This window comes from Triticum dicoccoides, chromosome 3A (assembly GCF_002162155.2).
Source record: "Triticum dicoccoides isolate Atlit2015 ecotype Zavitan chromosome 3A, WEW_v2.0, whole genome shotgun sequence".
Taxonomy (NCBI): domain Eukaryota; kingdom Viridiplantae; phylum Streptophyta; class Magnoliopsida; order Poales; family Poaceae; genus Triticum; species Triticum dicoccoides.
In genome coordinates this window covers 544,604,390-544,612,069 of record NC_041384.1, presented here as the reverse complement: position 1 = coordinate 544,612,069, position 7,680 = coordinate 544,604,390, and positions in this window count along the sequence as shown.

The window sequence follows — 7,680 nt, the reverse complement described above, 5'->3', positions numbered from 1 at the left end:
CGAAAAGCGAGAGGTGAATGGAAGGTTATACATTGAAGAAGTGGGAGTCGACCTTGAACTTGTGTTCATGCCTATGGACACGATGTAGATCCTATCATTGAAGCTTCTTGTAATAATAACTATTTCCTTGATATAATATCATCTGGTATCGATGAATTGATCCTTTGCAATCGTGGTTCCGACCATATTTTCTCCTTGATACCATTTCTCGGACAAGTTGAAGTACTTGTCTTCTGCGGATCAATACATCTATACAACCCCTATGTCGATCTTCCTTCGAGTAATACCCTCCATTATCTCGAGAATATCAAAGAACTGTGTTGCTTCCTATGAGTCTTCATCTAGTATTGCTTCTCACCGATCTCAGATTTCCCCCTGGTTCTGAGTTATTTCACTCGAGAACACCAATAAGTGAATTGATTCTGCACTCTGATTCAATAACTCTAAGTAATTTTCATTGCTTATGAGTTTAATAATCCTTCAAGTCATTCCTAGCCTGATCGGCTATATCATTATTGTGCAAAATTTTAACTATGCTACCTGGACCTTCTTTTTGGAGCACAATTTTTGACGATGAGCTAACCTTACGTCGATTTTTCTCATCATATAATTTCGCCTTAAACGGCAAGCTTGATTTCGAGTTTCTGTCATACCCTTGGTTCCAATAACCTTTCACTTCATCATTCCTTCGACTTGATGTCATCGCCGATCGATTACATCTGCAGGAAATCTCTCGACAAATGTGTAATGTTCATCATCAACAATGATATGCCTTCTTCCAAGTGTGAATCAAATTCATGATGGGAAATACCATCCTTTCCCCTCGGTGATTGGTATTAACATCGACAACATTCTTCATTCCCTCCAACACAAATCTTGTTCTTATTTTGTGTTATACCTTGAGTCCCTTGTTATCCGACTTATGTTATGTTCTACCTTGAACTATTACTGTCATTTATGTCGGGGATGTTGTGAGGATTGCTCCACCCCTTAAGAATTCTTGGTGTAGTGATACTTCTCACAAGCACCATTCTTTCTTGATCCCCGTATTGCCTAATAGGGAATATCAACAAGTGAACGATGCTGCTTGGACTCTGTAATTCAAGCAACCTATTGCTTTGAAGTTAATGGTTGATATTTCATTCTTAGACCATTGGTTATCGAATCACCATTCTAACATTGATCATGCTACCTAAGCCCATATTTCGGGTGCACCTTTCAATCAATGTGTGGCACCCCGGCTCAGAGAAACCGGAACACCCCGTATTCCAGCCCAGAAATCAAGGAGAAGTCTCTGGAATATGGCACTGCTTGACATAGAACAAATAAGCTCTTATTACAAGAATAATTATACCAGGGTCTGATGTTACAACGAAGCACATCAGCACGATGACACTACGCCTGTGATACTACACTTGCTCTATGCTAGCAGCGGAACAATGACGAAGGTGGTGAATCTCCACTCCGTAGGGACTTTGGCTGGGACACGATCTAGCTCGCACGCACGGCAACCTTGACAAGCAATCACGCAATCATGGCATCACCTGCAATCTGGCATGACACACCAGGTCAGTACATTGAATGTACTTGCAAGCTCACAACAACCATAAACATCAAGGCAAGACAATAACATAGCATTTAATAGGTTAATTAAATTAACAACTATTATGATGAAACAACTACTAAGCATGGTATGAAACTACTATCATACTGATAAATCACCGTCTCCGATCTCCATAACCATATCACTCTTGGCTAACCGGCCAAGCAATATACCATCTCGATCACCTCGTGATCAAATCCAAACAGTGATCTTTTCGGCGATCACAACCATGACCAACACTTGGTCTCAAACGGTGATCTTTCCGGCAATCACTACCCTAACCAACACTTGGTCTCAAATGGTGATCTTTCCGGCGATCACTACCATGACCATCACTGGGTCTCCAACATCATCATCAACATCCTGCCAATCTGTACTGCTCAACATATCAACATATAAATCACCTATAAGTCATTCCGTCATGTGAGTGTTGATCGAATGGTGTGACCTTGTATGAACCCATGCCCATGGCCGAGGACGCGGCTATCGATAGTTTAAATACACACTCTGCAGAGATAGCGCACTACACCCACACCACAGAACCCATGGCCTCGCACTCCCATTCGAGTGGACCAACGGCGTTCTGACAAAACCGATCTACTGCCATGACACTCTCCCGGCTACTCCGAGTCACTCCCCACTGGGCTAGTCCTGGGTGGCCCCGTGTCTACCAAAGACACAACGACCACCATCGTGGCCAAAACATAAATGTCCCACATGGGGACACGTGCACAAAACATCAACAACGGGCACACAAGGATTATGTCCGCCTACCTGATCAGGGTAGCGCGCGCCAATAACCTTCCCTCGTTGGAGGCACCGGCGAGAGGCACGACAATAGACCGCATTAGGGCCTTCCCATAAAGGCAAATGTGGTTGCACTGGAGAAAGCCCGGTTCGGTGGCACCTGACCAACTTAATGAAAAAATTTATCCCCAAAAATATAACTGTGATAACTGATACTCCGATAACAACTATCAAACTATAATCCAAGCCATAGTAATATCCAACAAATAATCCAAGCATCATAACATCATACCAAGATACTCCGAGGATATTGTACTACTATCAGGATGAATCCAAGAACGATAAGACTACTACTCCAATATCAAGAACTAACTATCCAACTATGATCCACATGAAAGCATCATCTCCATCATCATACTCCAAAACATTATATCAACTAGCATCATGATGAAACTACACTAGCCACTAACAATCCAAAGGCAACATGATATCCAAAGTAATACTCCAAAGTAATACCAGATATCATCAGGAAATAATCATAATATCCACTAAGAATCCAAAGGCACATGTCATCCAAAGTAATACTCCAAAGCATAATACCATCATGAACATAATCATAATAGCCAGTAAGAATCCAAAGGCACATGTCATCCAAAGTAATACTCCAAAGCATAATACCATCATGAACATAATCATAATAGCCACTAATAATCCAAAGGCAACATGTCATACACATAATCATCAAAATATAAGTACTAGAATCTCCAAGCAATATCATGGCAACATCAATATCAAAGCAATACTCCGAGAAATGCCATGAACAAATCATACCTAGCTACTGCAATATTTTAAACAAGTTCAAATGAATAAACCATGTCACTGCATTGCAATCATGCAAATGGAGGGTGTGGGTTGCCTGGGGTGGAAGAAATCACCGGGAAGGAGCGCGAGAAGCTCGCGGAAAGAACCACCGGAAAACGTACTCTCTCGGAGGGGGCTGAATAAGGGCATGGGTAAAATGGTCATTTTTAGAATGTTTACACATAATGAAAATGATACCAAAAGTTTGGGCTCGAAGAGACGAAGATGTGGGCTTTGGATTCACCTCAATCGAAGTTACGATTGCGGAGTTATGAGGTGAAGAAGATCAGGGACTTTTCTGTAAAAAGAATATTCACAGACGGGTCCCTGAGTGGATAAGGCAGAAATGGATTTCTGAAAACACGCTTTCTGACTAAGAAAACATACTCTGTGGCGAAGTAGAAGAAGAATACGCTTTCGAGGAAAGAAAATGTATTTTAACGAAAGACGTCTCCACTTACGTGACATGGCGGTTGCGGGGCCCGGCTTGTGCAGCTGACAGGAGGGTCCCACCTTATCCATATTTCACTCCTCGTGCCTGTCTTCTTCCTCCTTGCTGCCTCTCGATTTAAGACAGAGGAGCGAGGGCAGAGAAGAGGTCGACCCCGGCCTGGCCAACTCCGGCCACCTCTGGCCGAGGTGAGGCCACCGGCGGATGCGGGAGATGATGCCGCACCCGTTCAGAGGGCTAGCAGGCGTCGGGGAGGGTAGGGAGGAGGTGAGGCGCGACGACGGGAGGAGGGCAGAGAGCTTCGGGCGGTGGTGGTGCTCGGTGGAGCAGGGCATTCCGACGCGAGGAGAGGAGCTGGGCGGTCTACTAGTAGTGGTTGAAGCGAGGGAGGGGCTCGGGTTCGCTCCAATTTAGGAGGACCGAGGGCGGCGGCCATGGCGGCATAGGGAGGGAAGGAGAGCTTCTCGAGCTCGGTGGAGTGGTCGGGCGGGGCTCTAGGAGTGAGGGAGGGCTGCTGGTGTGCTTGAACGAGGCCGGGGATGGCTACTTATAGCCGGGCGAGGGAGGCCGATCCGGGTGTCGCCGCGGGGATCCGGCCAACGCTCTAGCGAGGCCAGCGATCGCGGGGAGGCGCGAGAACGCGACGATGGAGGAGCGGACAAGCGACAGTGATGCACAGGGCAAGAGGGGCAGGCGCATAGGAGGAAGACATCGCGGCGCCATTAAAGCCGGTCGGCCATAGTGCGCCCATGGGCGCGCGGTGATGAGCACTAACGGAGGGGCTTACGGAGGGGGAAGTGGCTCTAGGAGGACGACGATGACACAGGGAACACGCTGGACAGGCCCGTGCTCACTGAGACGCCAAGCAGAGGAGGGGCCCGAGCAAGAAGGCGCTCTGGACGCGGCCGATGCGTGCTAAAACGGTGGTCACCGCGTGCACTGGTGCACACAGTGCCACAAGCCATGCCAAGCGATGCCTGGGGGTTAGTCCTTCCTGGGGAGGTTGCAACTACGGTGGTAGCTTGGTTAAAAACGCTTTGGTTAACTGGAAATCACCCTTTGAAGTTTACTGCAGTAAACTTGGGTGAGAACTGCTGAGCAACAGGAAAGGGATTGGAGCCAGAGAGTTTGCCTGCGAGGTTTAGGGTAAGAAGGACTTTCATCATGGTAACTTTGAGAAGATTAAGACCAAGATTTATTGTAGTTGCTTAACAACCACATAAACTGGTCCAGAAATAAGATTTGGATGATGCACTCACATGGTGATGCTAATTGAGCTGAAATTTGGCAAGGCTTAGGGATTTGGACATAGTAAGATGTTGTAAAAATTTGGCACCAAATGGATTCTGTAAAAACCTAGATTTTTGCCCTTTTCTTTTTCCTTTGATTTTCTTGGATTTCCTGTTTTGTTTTGCTTTTCAGTGGCTATGTGGATCTGAAACTTGGGAAGATCATGTCTTCCTAGGTTTTATAGTGGCTTGTCACCCTCTTCATCATCCCAAGATCATGTCATTTCCATCCTTGACCTAACCCAATATTCTTTTGCCGGGAATATTCCTTTTCTGAAAAAGGAATAACCTTTAAAACCCTAGGTTGTGAAGCAACCTATATTTCTATCACTCCTAAAATTCCCAAATAATTCTCATAAATTGTTTGGGTCCTATCTTGCTCAAATATGGCAAAATATATCATTGACCATGTTTCCCATCATGCTCAATAAATTCATTTTCTATTTTGTCCTAAATGGCACATTGTGAAGCAAGTGCTATTTATATTTGCTTGATTGACCCCAAACTTCTTGGACAATTTTTCCTGTCCATATCATTGGCTCATGCCAAAATTCAACTCAATTTTCCTAGTGAATATTCCTAAGCAACTTTTCAAAATTCCCGTCTGAGGGAAGTGATTGTGAAGGAAGTACAAGCTAGGCATATCCAAATGAGTTGTAATTTTGCAAGTTCCTCCCTATGATCAAATCATGACTCTCCACCAAATATGAGCTCATGTAACTCATCTATGTGAGCCCAGCTCCAAATCTTAGTTTCTGGTTAGATTTCCAGTTTGTGAAGCAACTATATTTTATATTGCTGCAATTGAGCTAAAACTTTTTCAGGACATGCTTCTACCTATATCAACTCCCTCCACCAAGTTTTACCTCAATTGGTTAACCCAATTGCCCTGTGTAATTTTTCCAAGTTTCTGTCCAGAATGAAGCTTTGTGAAGAAAGTGCCACTTTGGTATTTCCGAATGGTATGGAACTTTACAGCTGCTTCATATCATCATATAACCCCTCTATGCCAAATTTCAGCTCACAGAAATCAAATATGTGAGTGTATCATCCAAATCCCCAATTCTGGCCAGTTTTGCACTTTCTACTGCAACCTTTACCTAAACTCCTCCTCTTGGTCTGATTTTTGGTGATCACAATAACCTTAGTGTGTGATCATCAGCAGACAAACTCTTTACCACGTTACCAAGCTGGTTTAACCACAGAGAGTTACAAGCACCTTCTTACTGATTTACTTTGGAGCTAAGTGCAAATATCTTCTTTGCCCCTGGATCAATTTATTTCTTCAGTTGGACTAAGGGCACCAAGGTCCATCTACTGTACATGGTCGGCCACGCCAAAGAGCGCCGCTTGCGCCAGTGCGTGTGGTGATCACCCTTGCGTCATGGCTGTAGGCGTGCTCTGGCTTGTTCTGGCCACTATGCTCGTCTCCTCCCTCCTTGTCTCGACCTCCATTCATGTCTATTAGCTCCCCCATGATGCCCTGCGTCGCCCTCAATCGTTGCCTCATCGTGGTTTGCCTTAAATGAGCCGCAAATGCCATGCCCGTGCCACAAATCAGCTCTATCCTCCCTTGTTTGCAAGTTGGAGCTCGCCCGTGAGCTCGAGAAGCCTCCCCACAGCTATATAAGGAGTGCCCAAGGTCACCCGCTCCTCATCGCTCCCTCCCTCGCCTCATTTGCCCTCTGCAATCGCCCCATCTCGCCCGAGTTCGCCTCTGTCCACCATGGCTGCCTCGGCCTCGGCACGATTCCGGCCAAACCAGGCCTCACCTCGTCGTTCTGAGACGTCCACCGAGTTCCTCTCATTCCACTCAGCAGCCCCACCCCCTCACCCCTTGCCGAACCGCCTTGCTTCGCCGAGCACGTCCACCGCCCGAGCTCTCGGTAGCTTCCTCCATCGCCGTGGCCTCCCCTACTCTCCACTTCTCCTCGGCGCTCGTTCTACCTCTGATAGGGACTGCCTCGTCTCCACGAACCCGTAGGTGGCCTCAGCTCGACTAGAGGTGGCCGGAGTTGGCTGGGCCCTTCGCCGGAGTCCACCACCCACCGTCCTCTGCCTCCCCTCGGTCCTCCTCCACCCCGCGTCCTCCTCTCCTCCCCGGGGCCACGCCGGGCCACGCCCGTCGGTGTCCGCGCCCTAGCCGGAGCTGGCCTGGACCGGCCTCCCCTTGGCCGCTTCCCTCCCCTGCCTCTGCCCTCTCTCACAGGAGAACAGGCGAGCGGGAGGAAGGATCACTACAAAAAAAGACACATCCATGACATTTTGGGCCAAACGATTTTTTTTCTGTCATACATATGACACTTCTATGACGATAATTATGACAAAACCCGGTATCATCATAGATGTGGTGGGCTCCTACTTCTATGACAAAAAATCATGACAAAAAATGGGCTTTTCGTCCTGGGCGGGCCGGAGACGCAGCTGCATGACATTCTTTGGGTCGTCCATGACAGAAAAAATTGTGGTAGAAGCGAGGGCGAGGAAAATTTCGGGGAGTTCCCGGTTGCGGTGGGAGGTCGGGGGCCGAGCGATGCGCATTTCTCTCGTACACGTACGCGCGTGTGTGTGAGGCGTTGGCTCTAACTGAACCCGAGCGAGGCGTTGGGCTCTAACTGAACCCGAGCGATTGCACTGCAGGCTACGCGTTACTGAACCCGAGCGATCGATCGATGGCTGTTAACTGAACCCGATCGAGCGATTCCTTCGCTACTGGTGCTAACTGAAGC